This window comes from Molothrus aeneus, chromosome 17 (genome assembly GCF_037042795.1).
Source record: "Molothrus aeneus isolate 106 chromosome 17, BPBGC_Maene_1.0, whole genome shotgun sequence".
NCBI lineage: Eukaryota > Metazoa > Chordata > Aves > Passeriformes > Icteridae > Molothrus > Molothrus aeneus.
Window position 1 is genome coordinate 1314107 of NC_089662.1, and position 21096 is coordinate 1335202.

Below are 21096 nucleotides of genomic sequence, written 5' to 3' on the forward strand. Positions count from 1 at the left end.
ATGGGAGACAGTCCTGCACCAACTTTTCCAATGTGGGACCTTCCCACGGGCTGCAGTTCTCTAAGAACTGCTCCAGCAAGGTCCCTTTCCATGGGGTACAGTCTTTCAGGAACAGACTGCTCCCGTGTTCTGCCAGCTCCTGCATGGACTCCTCTCCACAGAGCACAGCCCCTGCCAGGAGCCTGCTCGAGCGTGGGCTCCTCCCAGGCTGCTGCTCCCTTCAGGGCATCCCCACCTGCTGTGCTGTGGTGTCCTTACATGGGGTGCAGTGGGGATCTGTTCCTCTACTCACCTACATGGGCTATGGGTCAAAATCCTCCTCCCTATGGGCTGCACCACGGGCTGCAGGGGAATCTGCTCCAGCACCTCCTCCTTCCTCAGCCTTGGTGCCTGCAGGGCTGTTGCTCTCACATCTTCTCCTTCCTCCCTGCCAGCTGCTGTTGCACAGCAGTGTTAACCCCTTTTTTAGTATCTAATCACAGAGGCCCTCCTGGCATCACTGGTTGGCTCAGCCTTAGCCAGTGGCAGGTCCATCCTGGAGCCCTCTGGAGCTGGCTCTGCCCAACATGGGGGCAGCTTCTGGTGTCTCCTCATAGAGGGTCACCCTGCAGGCCCCTGCTACCCAGACCTGGCCATGCAAACCTGCAACAAGGATGATGAGGTACTACCAAGGGGAGCACAAGGGTCTCAAGAAAAGCATGAGGTAGGGGAAGCAACAAGAGGAGCTCAAATGTCAATGAGCTGTTGTCATTGCCATAGGCCCAGAGACCACCACCAAAGTCCCAGTGTGACTCTGCTGGTATGAGGCCAGGTACACGGCCTGCCCCTGGGTCAGGGCAATCCCAAGCACAGACTTGGGCTGGGCAGAGCTGGGGTTAAGAGCAGCCCTGAGGAGAAGGACTTGGGCACGTTGGTGGACAAAAATCTCAGTGTGCCCCAGCCTCTTGTGCTGTCACCCAGAAAACCCCATGTCCTGGGCTGGCACCACAGAGTGGGCAGCAGGGGACAAAGGGGATTCTGCACCTCTGCCCTGCTCAGGTGAGACCCCACCTGCAGAGCTGCCTCCAGCCCTCAGATCCAGCATCAGAAGGATGTGGAGTGAGTCCAGAGAGGCCAAAGAGATGCTCCAAGGGCTGGAGCCCCTCTGCTCTGAGCCGGGCTGGGAGAGCTGGGGCTGTTCAGCCTGGAGAAGAGAAGGCTTCAGGGAGACCTTAGAGACATTTCCAGTGCCTAAAGGGGCTCTAAGAGAGCTGAGGGGTGACCTTGGACAAGGGCCTGGAATGCCAGGACAAGGGGAATGGCTTTCCACTGGCAGAGGGCAGGGTTTAGAAGAAACTCTTCCCTGTGGGGATGATAAGACCCTGGCACAGGCTGGCCAGAGCAGCTGTGGCTGCCCCATCCTGGCAAGTGTCTGAGGCCAGGTTGGAGGGGGCTTGGAGCAGCCTGGTCTGGTGGCAGGTGTCCCTGCCCATGGCAGGGGCTGGAATAGGATGACCTTTGAGGTCCCTCCAGCCCAAACCAGTCTGGGATTCTGTGCTGAGGTGAAACATCACCATAGTGATGACAAATCCAGGGGTTGCCAAGCTACCATGGCATCACGTCCATTGGGTGGTCCCTGACAAGGCCAAAGGGCAGCTCCTGAGGAGACCTGGTCATCTGATTGGGCCAAGGCTGCAGAAGTGGGATGCCCTCACTCAGTGCTGAAGGCTCAATGCCAAGTGCCCTGACCCTTGACCAGTAGAAGGTGGAGGCTTTTGTGCCTTCAAGGCAGGGCAGCCCAGGCACATGGCTTCTGCCTCTCCTGCCTGTGTTTCTCCCATCTGGGCAAGGGATGTGAGCTGAGCTGAGGATGGACATGACATCAGTGTGTGGCATGTCTGCCAGCCTCAGGGACCATAGAAATGGGGATGGCTTCGGCCACCAGAAAGATGCATTGCTGCCACTCACTGTGACAGAAAACATGGAAAAGAGAAAGTTTTGGTTGCAAAATACAGCTTAAAGACTAACTAGAAAATTAGATAAAAGAATGTAAAAGTAGACACATGGGACGTTGGACAGAGCTGGAAGCAGTGGATAAACAGATTATAAGGCACCTAAGTGAGGTTTTTGGCAAAGATTTGTAATAAGAAACAACAGTGCATGCCCTAAGAGAAGTTCAAGGCAAGGGCACTTCCAAATTTGGGGGCTCATAGTGAATATGACCACCAGAGAACCCTTTAGATGACCCTCCAAGACCATAAAAGGACTTCCAGCAAGGGACAGAGGTGGGTAAAGTAGTTCTAGGAAAAGTAGTGTTTGTGTATGAGCTAGGATCTACCTTGTGATACATATGATCATGGTGGAATAAATCCCTGTTGTAAAGTTTCTTCACTTAGAGGAGACATCCTCTGCATATAAATATTAGTCATTAATCAACAGTAATACTAGATCCAGGGGTGATCTGAAATGAGTGGTGTCACCACACCCTGGCCACTTCATACACCTGGATCCAGCAGCACTGAGCCTGCTGGTTTGGGAGATTTTCCCTCAGCCATTCACTCGGTCCACATCTCACCAGTCGGGCTGTACGGAGACTGTGTGGCTGTTGAATGTTTTGTAATGTCCAGCAACACCATCCCTGGTCTGCCATTATTTGCAGAGTAAATCAGGTTGGCCAGGCACCATGTCCCCCTGGTAAATCTCTGCTGGCTGTTCCCAATACCCTTCTCTCTCAGTTGCTTGAAAGGGTGTCCAGGAGGATTTGCTCCATCACTTTCCCAGGGATTCCAAAGCAGCTGATTAGCCTGTAGTTCTTCAGACCCTCCTTTATGGCCATCTTTAAAACTGGTGTAATGCTCTCTGAAGTTCTCAGGAACCACCTTCACTGGCCAGCCTCCTCTGAAGACAATGGACAGCTGCTGTAGTTTCCTCCAGTCCTTAGACCTGTTGTATGCCTGGCTCAAGAGCTCCCTAACTGTTCTCCCCCTTCTCTACTGCTGTGGCATATGAATGTGAGAGACACAAGCTAGAAGCAAGTGAATCTGGCTTATTGCAAAGTTAAGACATTATTTATATATTTTAGTGTGAGTAACTGTGTTCAGCAGTTTGCTCAAAAGCAGTTGCAGGCCTGTAATAAATCCACTGTTTTGACAGCTTGTAATTCTTCTCTCAAGGTTTACAGGCCTGACAAACAGGACCTTTCCAGTTTTCAGATTGTGTGTAATCAGCTTTCTTCCCCATTTCTCACCATTGTTGTTTGCATGATGCAGGGCAGGCTTCCTGTATAACTCCATAAATGCTTCCACAGGAATGTCTGTACACTCCTCCTGGACAGCTTGATTCTTCTTCCACAATTTTTTCTTCCACATTCCTCAACTTCTGAGGTTGATCAGAAGTTTCCGGTTCACTTGATCTCTTGTCACCCAGGGTTGTGATTCTGCTTTTCACCTTGCTAAGTTACTTTAAATTATGCCCTCAACCCTTGACATTCTCATCATCAGCCAGTTCTTGAGTATTTTCAGGATCAAGAATTGCTCCCTCCTATCAAAGGTCATAGAAAGATGAGTGAAACTGGGCAAGTTTCAACTTGGATCTGTCATCATTAATGGAAGAATTGACCTAGGAGGTAAAACAACTCACAGATATGCAGCTTCAGCCCTTGCTTAGGAATTGTTCCTGATCTTCACAAAACAGGGGCTTCTATGGCTTGAAGAATGGTCTTTGAATGATCTCTACAGCCCAGCTTTTACCTCCCTCAGAGTGCTCCTTTCTACAGTATGTCACACCAGTCTGGCACAGTTCCCGTGCAGGTGGCATCCACTGCCACCAACAAAAGGACCACTTTACCCACCACCAGTGAGAGGGAGCGTGGATCATTCCATTTCTTCCCACATAAGATATAGAGCAGAAATCTCTGTTGTAAATCCTGCCAAATCTTTCTGAATAAGTCCATACAAGCAAAGATGCCTTGCACAGGATCTACTTTCTTGGATCCCTGATGATCAGTGGCACAGAGTCTAGCGGTGGACTCTTGCAGCCTGAAGAGCTGCCAGTAAAGTCCAGGGTAAGGAAGCAAAAAGAGCCTTTGCATGGTATCCACAGATGTTTAATTCAGCCACGCGGGGAGATGTTCCGAGTCCCCAGGGACACTCATGGGAGACTCGAGGTTTCTCCCTCCCAAGGGGCAGGGGGTGAACCTGGTCTCCAGGCAGTACAAAAATGAGGGCCAGTCAGGGAATAGGGAGGGAGTGGCCCAGGGACATAGGAACAGGCATAGGAACAGGGGAAGGAGCCAATAGGGTCTTAAGAGCTTTTTGAGGGAAGCTTCTTGTGTCTCCCTAAGCCAGGGGATGCCCCCAGGGTCCCTGCAGTGCACCCCGGAGGACAATGCTGAGCCCAGTCCTTCCTGAGTGCTTTGTCAGTAAACTGGGGGAGGGGGCCAGGCTGTGCCCTCCCACAAACCAGGAGCAGTGGCTGATCTGCCAGAGACAAGTGCTGCCATGCAGAGGGACAGTTCAGCAAGGGGGACAGTCCAATGACAAGTGCTGAGTCCTGTCCTTGGCAGGGAACAACCACAGGCAGCGGTGACTGCTGGGGGCCACCCAGTTGGAAAACTGAAGTTTGTCCTGCTGGACACCAGGATGCCCATGGGCCAGCAATGTGCTCCTGCAGCAATGCAGAACAGCGTCCTGGGCTGCACTGGGAGCTGTGTCACAGCTGGCAGAGGGAGGGGATCCTTTCCCTCTGCTCCACACCAGTGAGGCCAGCCCTGGAGTGCTGGGCCCAGAGCTGGGCTGCCCAGGACAGGACACAGGGACAGACTGGACAGAGTCCAGCACAGGGCCATGAAGCTGATGGAGGGACTGGAGCGTCTCTGCCATGAGCAGAGGCTGAGAGAGCTGGCACTGCCCAGCCTGGAGCAGAGCAGGCTCAGGGCATCTCATCCCTGTGGATGAAAAGCCAGGGGGAGGCTGCAGAGGGGACAGGGCCAGGGACAGCCCCGGGGGCCTCGGGCACAAAGTGACCCACAGGAGGGGCCCTGCGAGCTCAGGAGACACTTCTGCACTGGGAGGGTGGCCGAGCACTGCCGCAGGTGCCCGGGGAGCTGGGGGAGTCTCCGTCCCTGCAGAGACTCAAAAGCCACCTGGACACATCCTGGGCAGCCGGCTCTGGGTGGCCCTGATGGAGCAGGGGCTGGGCCAGGTGACCTCCAGAGGTGCCTCCAGCCTCCCCCTGCCTGAGATTCTGTGACTCTGAGAACAAACAGGCTGCAGCTTCCTGAGGACAAATGAAAAAGCTCCACACATGGCAGGTTTCTCCTGCCCTCACCAAAGTGGTTCATGGCACATGTCTCCCTTCTGCAGATTCCTCCCTGGAGTCAGGATGCTCCTCAAGGTCACGCCTTGAGGCTGAGAGAAATGTTTGCCCATTATCATTGGTTTGGGTGAGTAGCATCAATCTTTAATGAAGACTTGGTTTTTGCTGGCTGGACTGGGATTGCTTCAATGCTACTTCAGATATAATGCACTATACTGGAAGATACACGTCTCTGCAGTGGGGAGTAAATAACCCTGATAAAGATCTTTTAGTTTAATCATGATCATAATAAACTCTTTATTTTCCTATAAATATATCCTTTACCCTACGAACACAGTTGTATAAAGGTTCAATTACACCTATACTATCCTTTAAACATAAACTACTGACTAAGTCTAAGAGTGCGTCCAGCTGCAGCCTGGCTCCTCTCTGAGACGTTCAGGAAGCAAGGAGGTCCCTTCTGCACCTTGTGTCTCCTGCCTGCTCCCTGCACAGCTCTCCAGGTGGTGCTGTCGCTCTTGGGCCAGCTGTGACTGCAGCAGGGACACCTGAAAGAGGCACAAGGCCCGGCTCAGACAAGCCCACGCTGGCAGGAGCACCTGCAGCCCCACGGTACCGGCTCTCGGGGCAGACACAGCCTCCAACTCCAGCCCTCACCAACACTCTGCCCTTGGGCAAGGGCAAAGGAACAGGCTCCCAGACACAACAGAGCTCAGAGCACCAACAAGTCCACTTCCAGACTGCCAAACCCTTCCCACGTACATCCCTCAGCCACCACAGGTCTATTACAGACACTTGCAACGGGATTTAGGAACCCAGCTCTGATTTCCAAAGCACACATTTGGGCCACTGACCCCTTTCTCCACAGGCTGTGCCTCAGCACGAGGGCTGCTGCTCCCCTGAGCTTCTGGAGGACTCTTCTATTTCAAAAGTTGACAGATACTGATGGGCAGATATGGGGACAGGCAAGGTAAAGTAGTCTGGGGGGAACATTCTCCTAAAAGTTCTGATTCTTCTCCTTTCAGGGTTTACCTGCACATTGGATGGGAGAGAGGGTCACAGAAACCTGTCAGCAAACATGGAGCAAAAGGACCTCTGGACATCAAGGCAAGGAGATCCCTGCTCTGAGACCCTGAAGTGCACCAGACAACACTGGGGGCAAAAAGCTCTCGCTGGAGGCTGTGCAAGAGAGGCCAGTGTGTGTGTGCAGGGACACGGGGCCAGGGAGGGAGGCAGCGCAGTGAAGGTGCCCTTGTGAAAGCCATGGGCTGCCACAAGAGAGAGAACAAACAAAGGGGTGTGCCACGGCAGGGACAGGGAGAGGCAAGGCAACAAGCAGAGGTCTCCAAAGCACTGCCTGGCCTAAGGTGCCAAGTTCCAGAGGAGCCTGAGGCTCTGCAGAGGCAACCAAAGCCCAATTTACCTGCTTACCACTTCTCCTGGCTACCATGGGTGATTGATGTTTCTCCGTCTTGTCTTCTGCTGCTGCTGCAACCAGATCCTGCACACATTCCATGCCCTTCCTGGAGTCCTCTGACACCTGCTTCCCTTCTGCTCCAACAGCCTGCTGGGTGTTGAGAGAGGAGATGTTTCCATATTTCACACACCACAGCAGCTGTCCCTCAGAAATCTCCATCTTGGGAAGCATCCTCAAAGCACCAGCAGTGCAGCTGCTGTTCAGCGCTCAGAACAAAACTCTGCTCACTTTAGTCCATTCCTCAGCTCAGCTGCTCCAGCCCTTGGCATGCCCAAACCCATGTTGCCTCCCCTTGCATGGGCACAGGAGAAGTAGCTCCCCATGCCCAGCTTTTGGCCTGGAGCTGGTTTGAACAGCAAGCTCCAGAGCTGGATCAGTCATTCCACGTGTGCAGGAAACAATCTGGCAGTCAATGGCCTCTGGCTGGAGCCAGGCAGACAGACAAGGCTGCCTGCTGCAGCCCAGGCTGTTTTACCCAATGGGAGTGACAGGGATAGAGACCCACCTCTTCATGGGAAACCTCATTGGAGTAATTCAGGACACTGGAGTAGACATGAAGGTCAAGGCAAGTGCCTGCCTGGATAGAAGACGTCCCCTTCAGGATGTCCATGTCTTTCTTCAGAGACCCTTTGGAAAGTTCACTCTTGCTCCTTGCAGCACCCAGTACTTGAGTGTTTTCTCTACATTTCTTCAGTGCAGCACTCAGAATTTGAGCATTCTCTCTCCATTTCTTCAAAGCAGCAGCCCCATGCTCCAAATCTTCCTGCACACCTGCCCTCTCCACTTCCAATTCTTGAGTATTTTCCTTATGATTTCTCATCTCAGGTGCATGCATTTCATTCTCCTTTTCCAGATTTCTCATCTGCTGCTGGTACAATTCCCGTTCATGCTGCCAAAACAGGGAGAAAAAGGCTCCCTGATTCCCTCTCTCACTTTGCTTTTCATACCACATCTGCACTCCTGCTGCAGGGGCTTTCCAGCTTCCCTTCTGCCCTTGCCTGACCTCCTGCTGCTCCACTCCAGGCCTCCTTTGGGGAGGAGCTGCCAGAACTGCAGCCAGGATTTCAAGTGCCCGCTAAGCAGGATTCAGGCAGTGCCACGAGGATGTGCTCTCCATCAGGGAGGAAGGGAAGAGCAAACAGCCGCAGCCTTTCATTCCCTGGGGCTGGGCTGACAGCAGTGCTTTTCCACCTCTCCTGTGTAGAGTTCCCATGGCTCCATGCCCCAGAGCCCCACTGCCCTCTCTGGCAGCAGCAATGGCCAGATCAGTCTGTCATTCTCTGCTGCCACTCAGGACCAGTTCTCCCCTTGCAGGCACACGTCCTGCTGGGGATCAGACCTTGGCTTTCCTCTCCTCTCTCCCCACTGGCTGCTCTCCCATGGCCAAGGCCAAACACCTTTCTATTAACAGCAAACTTGGGACTCTCCCCTTCATTCCAGATCCAGATAGTTAGAAATCTGAACATGGGTTTGGACACCAGGAATTCCCCAAACCATGCAATGTCAGTAGGGACACTGAGGACATTGAGAACTAAAGGTTCAAGGGCACAGAAACCCAGCATGGAGGAAAATCAGCAGCCTCAGCATTAACTGGCTTTGCCATGACTACAACATCTTCTCCTCCTTATTCAGAAGAATGCAATTACAAAAGTTAAACTGGGAAAAGGTGCTCTTTAGAACTATGAACACAAGGTCCAAACATAGCTAGGAAATGGCCCTTTGTGGCATCTGCCAATCTCACCAGCACATCCTTCCTTTCCTTCTCCAGCTTTTCCAATTTCCTCTTCAGAGATGCCACCTCCTGTCGAAGAGCCACAGCCTCTTCCTGCCTTTCAGTGGCCTCTTTCTCCAGGGCGATTTGGTGAGAGATGTGCTTGGCTTCTGCCTGCAACCACTCTGCAGCAGGGAAGGGGAAAGGAAAGGGAAAATGGGAAGGGGAAAAGCAAAGCAAAGGCAAACTGATGTGCATCCTGCAGAGACAACAGCACTGTCTTCTCTACCTGCCTGTGGTTGCCAGGCCCTAAGCCCACAAAGGCTCCAAAGCTGACAGAAACGAAGGAAACTTCCAGGCAGAGAAAAAGGCAGGAATGAAAGGGGCAAGGGTTCAGAGGCATAGGAGAGTGTGTTTGTTCTTGGCCTTGTGCAGAGTGAGCAAGCCAAGAGAGACAAAGCACAGGGGATGCCTGTGCAGCCCTGCTCCAGAGAGGCCAATAGCCTGGAGGCTCTGGCAGGGCCTGGAGTTTGGGGAGAATGGAGCTGAGGCATCCAGCTACAGCTCCTTGGCACAGACACGGCACCTGAGAGGCACCAGCTGTGCACGGGATCAGCCCTAGCACAGCCAGATGGCACAGCCAGCCACAGCATCTTTCTCAAGAGAAAGCTTTCACTGGCACTCGGATGGAGAAATCTCCTGCTGGCTGTTTTTCCCTCTCTGCCATTTCAGGCCAGTGCCCTTTTCCTCTGCATGGCATCAGAGATCCCCGCTGGTGAGACAAGATGGGGCAGTGGCTGGGAGAGGAGAAGCTGTACCTTGCTCATATTCCTCCATCTGTTTCTGCAGCTCCTCATTGTGGGCTCTGAAATTGTCCCTCTGAGCCTGTGTCTTCCTCAGCTCCAGCACCACGGCCTTACACTGTGTGGCCATGGCCTCTGCTCTTTCCTCAGAGCTCTGGAGCCTCACACGCAGCTCAGACACCTCCGTTTCCAGCAGCTGCTTCTCTTGACTTGCCTGGTGATCTCTCTTCTCTATCTCTGCCAGCAGCGTGGCCTGCACCTGGAAGATGGATGCACACAGCCTCAGGGACAGGGCTGCTCCTGAGGCAGCAGAGGGGGCAGGAGGGAGAGAAAAAAAGGAGAAATTATTTCAGGCAAAATCATGCCCAAAACCAGAAGGCACAGAAGCAAGGATTGCAATGGAGGCAAATGGAGAGAAAACAGGGAAAGGGAGGCAATGGGCATCCTTGGGCTGCAGCTCTAAACAGCGGCTGAACTGGCTGTGCTGGAAGTGCCCTGCCCAGCCTGCCACAGCCACCTCTGTGTCCCCACATTGCTCAGTGCCTGGCACAGGCACCGACTCTGTCTGGGACAACACTGCCAACAGAGGGACAGAGAAGCTCCAGAGGAGTCTGCTGCTGCTTCTCCTCCCACATTTCCTGCTGGGACCCGGGAGTGGATGGGGGAAAACTTCTGCAGCAGACACCAGATCCAGGCTCAGCCTCAGGGTGCAGCAGCAGCCCTGGGCAGAACACGGCAGCTGTGGATGCTGCTGGCAGGGGAAAGAGGCTGGGGCCTCCAAGGCAAAGGTGCTGTTGTGTGTCCCTGGAGAAGAGGATGCCACTGCACAGCTTACCTGTGTGTTGACCGCCTGCATTTCTCTTCTCTGCTGAGACCGGAGCAGCTCTGCCTGCTTAAGTGCAGAAAATAACCCAGACACACGATTTTTCAGTGCCAGGTTCTGTTCTTCCAGCGTCCTGAGGCACTGGTTCTTCTCCTCCAGAGATAGGATCAGCCTAGAAGGGAAGCAATCAACTCATTACTAAAGGATAGCACATTTTAGCAACTCTCAGGATATGCACCACCTCAGGGAAAAACTGCTCTGCCTGATGAGGTTGGTCTCAACAACTTGGCTGTTTGTTCCCCCTGCAGTCCCAGCCCAGCATGTGCCTGCTCTGCTTTTGTCCCTGAAAGAACAGCGAGTTCCTGCCTCCATGCCATACCTTCTTTCTGAGATGGGAATGTGAATACAAACCTAACAAAGTCTTGCAATGAAGACATTAGGGGAGAGGAACAATTTTCTTCTGACTAACCAGGCTCCAAAGCGGGGAGGTTTGGTCAGCATGGAAGAGACATTTCCTTCCCACATCTTACGCATCCAGGTAGGAGGAGCAGCACCCTAGAGCCAGGGCATCTCTGGCAAGTTCCCTAATATTTACCAGCACCCATCCTACTTTCAGCTGGAGAAACCAAGGCCAAAGGGGCAACTGAGACTTGGAGCACAATCTCATGGAAGGCGCAGAAGGCTCCAGGCAAGCAGGAGTGCCCTGCCTTTGCTTTGTCTTCTTCATGGAGGAAGAATCCTGTGGCACTGTGGCACAATCAAGCCTGGCAGGACTTGATTGGCTGCAGGAGCCCCCCCATACCTTTGTCCTGTTTCTTGCATTCTTTGCACAGTCAGAAATGCCTGTGACTGTGCAGGGTGGCAGGGACCCTGCTTGACCCCCTGCAGGCAGCGGGGGACATTTGATGAGGAACCATGCAACAGAGACATTCTGGTTTCTGGGCTGCCTCCAAGGCCAAGCTGGCCTAGAGCAGCAATCAGGGCCTTAAGATGGTTCTGCCCAGAAAAAGCATCAGATGCCAGGCTGATCCAGACCCCAAAGGCATCAAGTTACAGGCCCCAAGGTGGAGCTGATGGATGTATGCGGCTCCTTACAGTGCATCTTGGGCAGTGTCAACACACCCACCTAACAACACAATAACCCCTAGAGGGAAAGGGCTGCCCCCAAAGCCTTTGTCTTCAGAAAACTCTATCTGAAGGCTTAAAAGAAAAGAAAATGAAAGAGAACCTCCAGAAAATGAGACGTGTCTGCACGGACAGTTCAGAATCTGCCACTTAGGGAATGCTGCCAGAGCCCCTGGCAGGTGCAAAGATGGCAAAGAGGGAATCCATTCACCACATTGCAGAGTCCCACAGGCTTTCATTTACCTGGCTTTTTCCCTCTCTAGGGCATTGACGGAAGCCTGCAATTCTGAATTTTGCTCTGCCACTTCTTCCCATTGCATCCATTCCCTGTCCAAGTACTCCAGATGAACTTGCAGCTCCTTTTTCTGATGTTCTGCCTCCTCCAGCATCTTCTGGATCTGCTCAATCTCCAACAGCTTCTGCCTGGACTCTTCCTGTGTCTCCCTCACATCTTGCTGGGCTCTCTGTGCAGTCCTTTCCTGGCACTCTCGGGAGGCTGCCAGCTGAGATGTCAACTCGGCCACCTCCAGTCAAACAGAACAAAGCAGTCAGAGGCTACAGCCACAGCTTCTCACACTCCGCCACAGCACAGGCTGCGAGCAAAGGTGAAGGACAACTTTCCACTCCTCCCTGTCCTGAGAGCACCAGATGCACAAAGGACATGGGCAACTTGTTTCAGTCTCTAAGTGGCCCACCAGCAAGGGCACCTGAGAAAGCACCTGCCAAAGCAAGGCTAGCAAGAAGAGGCCAGCAGGAATCCATGCTGCTGCTTGCTGGCCAGCAGCACAGAGGACTAGCCCAGCTGTCCAGAGCAGCAGCTGACATTCAGCAGAGCACTGAGTGTCCTTCAGAGCAGCTTCCATGGAGCCCCCAGAGCATGAGACAGCCCCAGGGCTCACCCCAGCAGCTGCTGCTCTGCCATGGAAAAGCAAGAAGGCCACAGACCCCTCGCTGCATGACTGCAGTGCCACTGCTCTTTCACTCACCTGCTTTTCTAGAGCCTCCCTCTGCTCAAGGAGGAGATTCATTTCCTCTTTGAAGTCTTGTAGATCTTCCTCGTGCCTCCTCTGCGCTGCCTGGGCTTCTCTGCGAGCTCCCTGCAGCTCCCCTTGCAGCTCTGCCTCCACACGCTTCCAGGTCATCTCCAGCTGAGCCATCTGCTGCTGAGCAGCAAACAGCCTGGATTGCAGGCTCTCCTTTGCTGACCTACAAGTTGCAAATATGGACAGACATGAGTTGCTTGCTCCAGACACCCACAGCTGGTTCTTCCAGGACGACGTGGCTCAAGATCCCCACGCCTGAGGATGGAAAATGGCTCAGCTGGAAACTCGTCCAGAGAAGGCACATCTGGGCCATTTCCAGAGCAGAGCAGGGCCTCTGAGGGACTGCCCAGGCCTTCCTTATGGCCTGCCATAGCACAGACAGCCCAGCCCAACGTGCCCTCAACAGCCAAACCTTCACTTGCTGCTCCTGACCTATGACTCTGGGTAGCTGTGCCCAAACAGGCTGGAGCAACAAGCAAAAGCCCAGCCCCTGCTCACAGCCCTTCTCTCATCAGCACTTCCAAGCTGCTCTGCAGGGGGACAGAACAGACTTGTCCTGGCTGACTCCTGACTTTTTAATGCTCTTGATAATGGACATAAAGGTACATCATCTTCCAGACACCCGCTATTTAACGAGGCTTCAGAACTACTTTGCAGATACAGTAAAATCTCATGGTCATGGCAGCACTTGTAAATAATCAGAACAGCCTTTTGTCCAAATTGCAACTACCTGAATGCAGAGACTGCAGTTTCAACTCTTGCAAGGTCCAGGAGTAGACTTGCTGCCTTTATTTGAGTGTTGCTGAACAAGGAGGCAGTAGCCCAAGGGACTTGTCCTTCCTTGCACAGTGAGAGGGACCATTCAAAGGCACCTTGGCAGGTTTGGCAGCTGGGTGCCCATCAACAATCAGCAAGAATGCCCAGAGGCTGTTGAGAATTCCAGAGAGCTTTCCCTGCTGCTCTCTAACCAGCTCTACATCCTGTCCCACACTTCTTGAGAGTCTGCTTGGAAGCAGAAATGCCTCAAGATGGTCAGCAGGAGCCTCTGGCTTCACCCTGAATGGCAGCGTGCTACTCCCAACGTGCCAAGGTAAGAGCCTGGAATGCTGAAGATGAAGCTTCCTGGTCTGAAGGTCAGGATCATGTCAAGTGACTCAGAAAGGAACGAGGGATGTTCAATGCCCAGAAGGAGGAACCAAACCCAAGAGAAACTTGAGGTTTCACTCAGCATCTGCATGGTTTAACTACTCCTCAGTTCAGGGCTGGCTGGATTGCTTTTGACATCCCACAGGAGTGTGCTCGGCGGCACAAACAGGAGCCCAAGGCTCACGAGAGCTTTGCTGGCTTTACATGACAGAAAAATGACCCTCACATCGTGGCTTTTTTTTTTTTTCCTTGAGACTCTTCCATATTGTGTCCACGTAATGTAAAACCATCTGAAAAGTTTCAACTCCCTGCCTTTACCTGGTCTCCTCCAGCTGCCTGGCAAGGTCTTGTTGGAGCCCCTCGCTGGCTGCCAGTCGGCCCTCAAGGTCAGCCTTCTGGGCCAGCAGCTCCTCCTCTCGCCACGCCTGGGCCACTTCATGCCCTTGGCCAGAGGATTCCTGGCTCAGCTGCTCCAGACACCAGCTCGATGACTCTTCCTCCTGGGAAACCTGCAAGTGGGACAAGGTACAGCTGGAGCCCTTCCTCGGGAGCCCTGTGCAGAGCCAGCCAGTGCCACCTCACAGGCAGCCAGAGGACAAGGAGCACCTGTGCTCGGGCCTCAAAGTTTCACAGCATCTTCCCCATGCAGCTCTGATAGCCTGGCCTGCCAAAAGCTTCTGGCACTGTTCCCTTGGAAGTGCTGTGGCAGGCCCTGCTGCCTTGCCTGGGACCAGACAGCTCCTTCCCAACAAACATCCCTACTCCAAACTCTGTGTTGCCTCTCAAAACCACTGCATCTTCCACAACCGCCAATACAATTTACTCTATGCACCAGGAGTGCAGTTGCTTTTTCGCCATTGGTCCAAAATTCAGCTGGCTTTAGTCCATCACTCTGCTCATGTCCTCTAGTATTTCCCACACTAAACCCAAACCCCCCGGGGTTGGAGCCCTTTGCATGGGCACAGGAGAAGCAGCTCCCCATGCCCAGCTTTTGGCCTGGAGCTGCTTTGAACAGCAAGCTCCAGAGCTGGATCAGTCATTCTGGGTGTGCCAGGAATCAATCTGGCAGTCAATGGCCTCTGGCTGGAGCCAGGCAGACACACAAGGCTCTTTACCCAAGCAGGCCTGCACTGACAGGGATAGAGACCCACCTCTTCATGGGAAACCTCATTGGAATAATTCAGGGACACTGGAATAGAATGAAAGTCAATGACAGTGCCTGCCTGGATACAAGTCTTTCTCTTCAGCATGTCCAAATCATTCTTCAGAGACCCTTTGGAAAGTTCACTCTTGCTCAGTGCAGCACTCAGTACCTGAGTGCTGTCCCTCAATTTCTTCAAAGCAGCAGCCCCATGCTCCAAATTTTCCTGCACACCTGCCCTCTCCACTTCCAATTCTTGAGTATTTTCCTTATGATTTCTCATCTCAGGTGCATGCATTTCATTCTCCTTTTCCAGATTTCTCATCTGCTGCTGGTACAATTCCCGTTCATGCTGCCAAAACAGGGAGAAAAAGGCTCCCTGATTCCCTCTCTCACTTTGCTTTTCATACCACATCTGCACTCCTGCTGCAGGGGCTTTCCAGCTTCCCTTCTGCCCTTGCCTGACCTCCTGCTGCTCCACTCCAGGCCTCCTTTGGGGAGGAGCTGCCAGAACTGCAGCCAGGATTTCAAGTGCCCGCTAAGCAGGATTCAGGCAGTGCCACAAGGATGTGCTCTCCATCAGGGAGGAAGGGAAGAGCAAACAGCCGCAGCCTTTCATTCCCTGGGGCTGGGCTGACAGCAGTGCTTTTCCACCTCTCCTGTGTAGAGTTCCCATGGCTCCATGCCCCAGAGCCCCACTGCCCTCTCTGGCAGCAGCAATGGCCAGATCAGTCTGTCATTCTCTGCTGCCACTCAGGACCAGTTCTCCCCTTGCAGGCACACGTCCTGCTGGGGATCAGACCTTGGCTTTCCTCTCCTCTCTCCCCACTGGCTGCTCTCCCATGGCCAAGGCCAAACACCTTTCTATTAACAGCAAACTTGGGACTCTCCCCTTCATTCCAGATCCAGATAGTTAGAAATCTGAACATGGGTTTGGACACCAGGAATTCCCCAAACCATGCAATGTCAGTAGGGACACTGAGGACATTGAGAACTAAAGGTTCAAGGGCACAGAAACCCAGCATGGAGGAAAATCAGCAGCCTCAGCATTAACTGGCTTTGCCATGACTACAACATCTTCTCCTCCTTATTCAGAAGAATGCAATTACAAAAGTTAAACTGGGAAAAGGTGCTCTTTAGAACTATGAACACAAGGCCCAAACATAGCTAGGAAATGGCCCTTTGTGGCATCTGCCAATCTCACCAGCACATCCTTCCTTTCCTTCTCCAGCTTTTCCAATTTCCTCTTCAGAGATGCCACCTCCTGTCGAAGAGCCACAGCCTCTTCCTGCCTTTCAGTGGCCTCTTTCTCCAGGGCGATTTGGTGAGAGATGTGCTTGGCTTCTGCCTGCAACCACTCTGCAGCAGGGAAGGGGAAAGGAAAGGGAAAATGGGAAGGGGAAAAGCAAAGCAAAGGCAAACTGATGTGCATCCTGCAGAGACAACAGCACTGTCTTCTCTACCTGCCTGTGGTTGCCAGGCCCTAAGCCCACAAAGGCTCCAAAGCTGACAGAAACGAAGGAAACTTCCAGGCAGAGAAAAAGGCAGGAATGAAAGGGGCAAGGGTTCAGAGGCATAGGAGAGTGTGTTTGTTCTTGGCCTTGTGCAGAGTGAGCAAGCCAAGAGAGACAAAGCACAGGGGATGCCTGTGCAGCCCTGCTCCAGAGAGGCCAATAGCCTGGAGGCTCTGGCAGGGCCTGGAGTTTGGGGGGAATGGAGCTGAGGCATCCAGCTACAGCTCCTTGGCACAGACATGGCACCTGAGAGGCACCAGCTGTGCACGGGATCAGCCCTAGCACAGCCAGATGGCACTGCCAGCCACAGCATCTTTCTCAAGAGAAAGCTTTCACTGGCACTCGGATGGAGAAATCTCCTGCTGGCTGTTTTTCCCTCTCTGCCATTTCAGGCCAGTGCCCTTTTCCTCTGCATGGCATCAGAGATCCCCGCTGGTGAGACAAGATGGGGCAGTGGCTGGGAGAGGAGAAGCTGTACCTTGCTCATATTCCTCCATCTGTTTCTGCAGCTCCTCATTGTGGGCTCTGAAATTGTCCCTCTGAGCCTGTGTCTTCCTCAGCTCCAGCACCACGGCCTTACACTGTGTGGCCATGGCCTCTGCTCTTTCCTCAGAGCTCTGGAGCCTCACACGCAGCTCAGACACCTCCGTTTCCAGCAGCTGCTTCTCTTGACTTGCCTGGTGATCTCTCTTCTCTATCTCTGCCAGCAGCGTGGCCTGCACCTGGAAGATGGATGCACACAGCCTCAGGGACAGGGCTGCTCCTGAGGCAGCAGAGGGGGCAGGAGGGAGAGAAAAAAAGGAGAAATTATTTCAGGCAAAATCATGCCCAAAACCAGAAGGCACAGAAGCAAGGATTGCAATGGAGGCAAATGGAGAGAAAACAGGGAAAGGGAGGCAATGGGCATCCTTGGGCTGCAGCTCTGAACAGCGGCTGAACTGGCTGTGCTGGAAGTGCCCTGCCCAGCCTGCCACAGCCACCTCTGTGTCCCCACATTGCTCAGTGCCTGGCACAGGCACCGACTCTGTCTGGGACAACACTGCCAACAGAGGGACAGAGAAGCTCCAGAGGAGTCTGCTGCTGCTTCTCCTCCCACATTTCCTGCTGGGACCCGGGAGTGGATGGGGGAAAACTTCTGCAGCTGACACCAGATCCAGCCTCAGCCTCAGGGTGCAGCAGCAGCCCTGGGCAGAACACGGCAGCTGTGGATGCTGCTGGCAGGGGAAAGAGGCTGGGGCCTCCAAGGCAAAGGTGCTGTTGTGTGTCCCTGGAGAAGAGGATGCCACTGCAAAGCTTACCTGTGTGTTGACCTCCTGCACTTCTCTTCTCTGCTGAGTACAGAGCTGCTCTGCCTGCTTAAGAGCAGAAAATAACCCAGACACACGATTTTTCAGTGCCAGGTTCTGTTCTTCCAGCGTCCTGAGGCACTGGTTCTTCTCCTCCAGAGATAGGATCAGCCTAGAAGGGAAGCAATCAACTCATTACTAAAGGATAGCACATTTTAGCAACTCTCAGGATATGCACCACCTCAGGGAAAAACTGCTCTGCCTGATGAGGTTTGTCTCAACAACTTGGCTGTTTGTTCCCCCTGCAGTCCCAGCCCAGCATGTGCCTGCTCTGCTTTTGTCCCTGAAAGAACAGCGAGTTCCTGCCTCCATGCCCTACCTTCTTTCTGAGATGGGAATGTGAATACAAACCTAACAAAGTCTTGCAATGAAGACATTAGGGGAGAGGAACAATTTTCTTCTGACTAACCAGGCTCCAAAGCGGGGAGGCTTGTTCAGCATGGAAGAGACATTTCCTTCCCACATCTTACGCATCCAGGTAGGAGGAGCAGCACCCTAGAGCCAGGGCATCTCTGGCAAGTTCCCTAATATTTACCAGCACCCATCCTACTTTCAGCTGGAGAAACAAAGGCCAAAGGGGCAAATGAGACTTGGAACACAATCTCATGGAAGGCGCAGAAGGCTCCAGGCAAGCAGGAGTGCCCTGCCTTTGCTTTGTCTTCTTCATGAAGGAAGAATCCTGTGGCACTGAAGCCTGGCAGGACTTGATTGGCTGCAGGAGCCCCCCCATACCTTTGTCCTGTTTCTTGCATTCTTTGCACAGTCAGAAATGCCTGTGACTGTGCAGGGTGGCAGGGACCCTGCTTGACCCCCTGCAGGCAGCGGGGGACATTTGATGAGGAACCATGCAACAGAGACATTCTGGTTTCTGGGCTGCCTCCAAGGCCAATCTGGCCTAGAGCAGCAATCAGGGCCTTAAGATGGTTCTGCCCAGAAAAAGCATCAGATGCCAGGCTGATCCAGACCCCAAAGGCATCAAGTTACAGGCCCCAAGGTGGAGCTGATGGATGTATGCGGCTCCTTACAGTGCATCTTGGGCAGTGTCAACACACCCACCTAACAACACAATAACCCCAAGAGGGAAAGGGCTGCCCCCAAAGCCTTTGTCTTCAGAAAACTCTATCTGAAGGCTTAAAAGAAAAGAAAATGAAAGAGAACCTCCAGAAAATGAGACGTGTCTGCACGGACAGTTCAGAATCTGCCACTTAGGGAATGCTGCCAGAGCCCCTGGCAGGTGCAAAGATGGCAAAGAGGGAATCCATTCACCACATTGCAGAGTCCCACAGGCTTTCATTTACCTGGCTTTTTCCCTCTCTAGGGCATTGACGGAAGCCTGCAATTCTGAATTTTGCTCTGCCATTTCTTCACATTGCATCCATTCCCTGTCCAAGTACTCCAGATGAACTTGCAGCTCCTTTTTCTGATGTTCTGCCTCCTCCAGCATCTTCTGGATCTGCTCAATCTCCAACAGCTTCTGCCTGGACTCTTCCTGTGTCTCCCTCACATCTTGCTGGGCTCTCTGTGCAGTCCTTTCCTGGCACTCTCGGGAGGCTGCCAGCTGAGATGTCAACTCGGCCACCTCCAGTCAAACAGAACAAAGCAGTCAGAGGCTACAGCCACAGCTTCTCACACTCAGCCACAGCACAGGCTGCGAGCAAAGGTAAAGGACAACTTTCCACTCCTCCCTGTTCTGAGAGCACCAGATTCACAAAGGACATGGACATCTTGTTTCAGTCTCTAAGTGGCCCACCAGCAAGGGCACCTGAGAAAGCACCTGCCAAAGCAAGGCTAGCAAGAAGAGGCCAGCAGGAATCCATGCTGCTGCTTGCTGGCCAGCAGCACAGAGGACTAGCCCAGCTGTCCAGAGCAGCAGCTGACATTCAGCAGAGCACTGAGTGGCCTTCAGAGCAGCTTCCATGGAGCCCCCAGAGCATGAGACAGCCCCAGGGCTCACCCCAGCAGCTGCTGCTCTGCCATGGAAAAGCAAGAAGGCCACAGACCCCTCGCTGCATGACTGCAGTGCCACTGCTCTTTCACTCACCTGCTTTTCTAGAGCCTCCCTCTGCTCAAGGAGGAGATTCATTTCCTCTTTGAAGTCTTGTAGATCTTCCTCGTGCCTCCTCTGCGCTGCCTGGGCTTCTCTGCGAGCTCCCTGCAGCTCCCCTTGCAGCTCTGCCTCCACACGCTTCCAGGTCATCTGCAGCTGTGATATCTGCTGCTGAGCAGCAAACAGCCTGGATTGCAGGCTCTCCTTTGCTGACCTACAAGTTGCAAATATGGACAGACATGAGTTGCTTGCTCCAGACACCCACAGCCGGTTCTTCCAGGACGACGTGGCTCAAGATCCCCACGCCTGAGGATGGAAAATGGCTCAGCTGGAAACTCGTCCAGAGAAGGCACATCTGGGCCATTTCCAGAGCAGAGCAGGGCCTCTGAGGGACTGCCCAGGCCTTCCTTATGGCCTGCCATAGCACAGACAGCCCAGCCCAACTTGGCCTCAACAGCCAAACCTTCACTTGCTGCTCCTGACCTATGACTCTGGGTAGCTGTGCCCAAACAGGCTGGAGCAACAAGCAAAAGCCCAGCCCCTGCTCACAGCCCTTCTCTCATCAGCACTTCCAAGCTGCTCTGCAGGGGGACAGAACAGACTCTTGTCCTGGCTGACTCCAGACTTTTTAATGCTCTTGATAATGGACATAAAGGTACATCATCTTCCAGACACCCGCTATTTAACGAGGCTTCACAACTACTTTGCAGATACAGTAAAATCTCATGGTCATGGCAGCACTTGTAAATAATCAGAACAGCCTTTTGTCCAAACTGCAACTACCTGAATGCAGAGACTGCAGTTTCAACTCTTGCAAGGTCCAGGAGTAGACTTGCTGCCTTTATTTGAGTGTTGCTGAACAAGCAGGCAGTAGCCCAAGGGACTTGTCCTTCCTTGCACAGTGAGAGGGACCATTCAAAGGCACCTTGGCAGGTTTGGCAGCTGGGTGCCCATCAACAATCAGCATGAATGCCCAGAGGCTGTTGAGAATTCCAAGGAGCTTTCCCTGCTGCTCTCTAACCAGCTCTAGGTCCTGTCCCACACTTCTTGAGAGTCTGCTTGGAAGCAGAAATGCCTCAAGATGGTCAGCAGGAGCCTCTGGCTTCACCCTGAATGGCAGCGTGCTACTCCCAACGTGCCAAGGTAAGAGCCTGGAATGCTGAAGATGAAGCTTCCTGGTCTGAAGATCAGGATCATGTCAAGCGACTCGGAAAGGAACGAGGGATGTTCAATGCCCAGAACAAGGAAAAAACCCAAGAGAAACTTGAGGTTTCACTCAGCATCTGCATGGTTTAACTACACCTCAGTTCAGGGCTGGCTGGATTGCTTTTGACATCCCACAGGAGTGTGCTCGGCGGCACAAACAGGAGCCCAAGGCTCACGAGAGCTTTGCTGGCTTCACATGACAGAAAATAACCTTCACATTGTGGCATTTATATTTTTTCCTTGAGACTCTTCCATATTGTGTCCACGGAATGTAAAACCATCTGAAAAGTTTCAACTCCCTGCCTTTACCTGGTCTCCTCCAGCTGCCTGGCAAGGTCTTGTTGGAGCCCCTCGCTGGCTGCCAGTTGGCCCTCAAGGTCAGCCTTCTGGGCCAGCAGCTCCTCCTCTCGCCACACCTG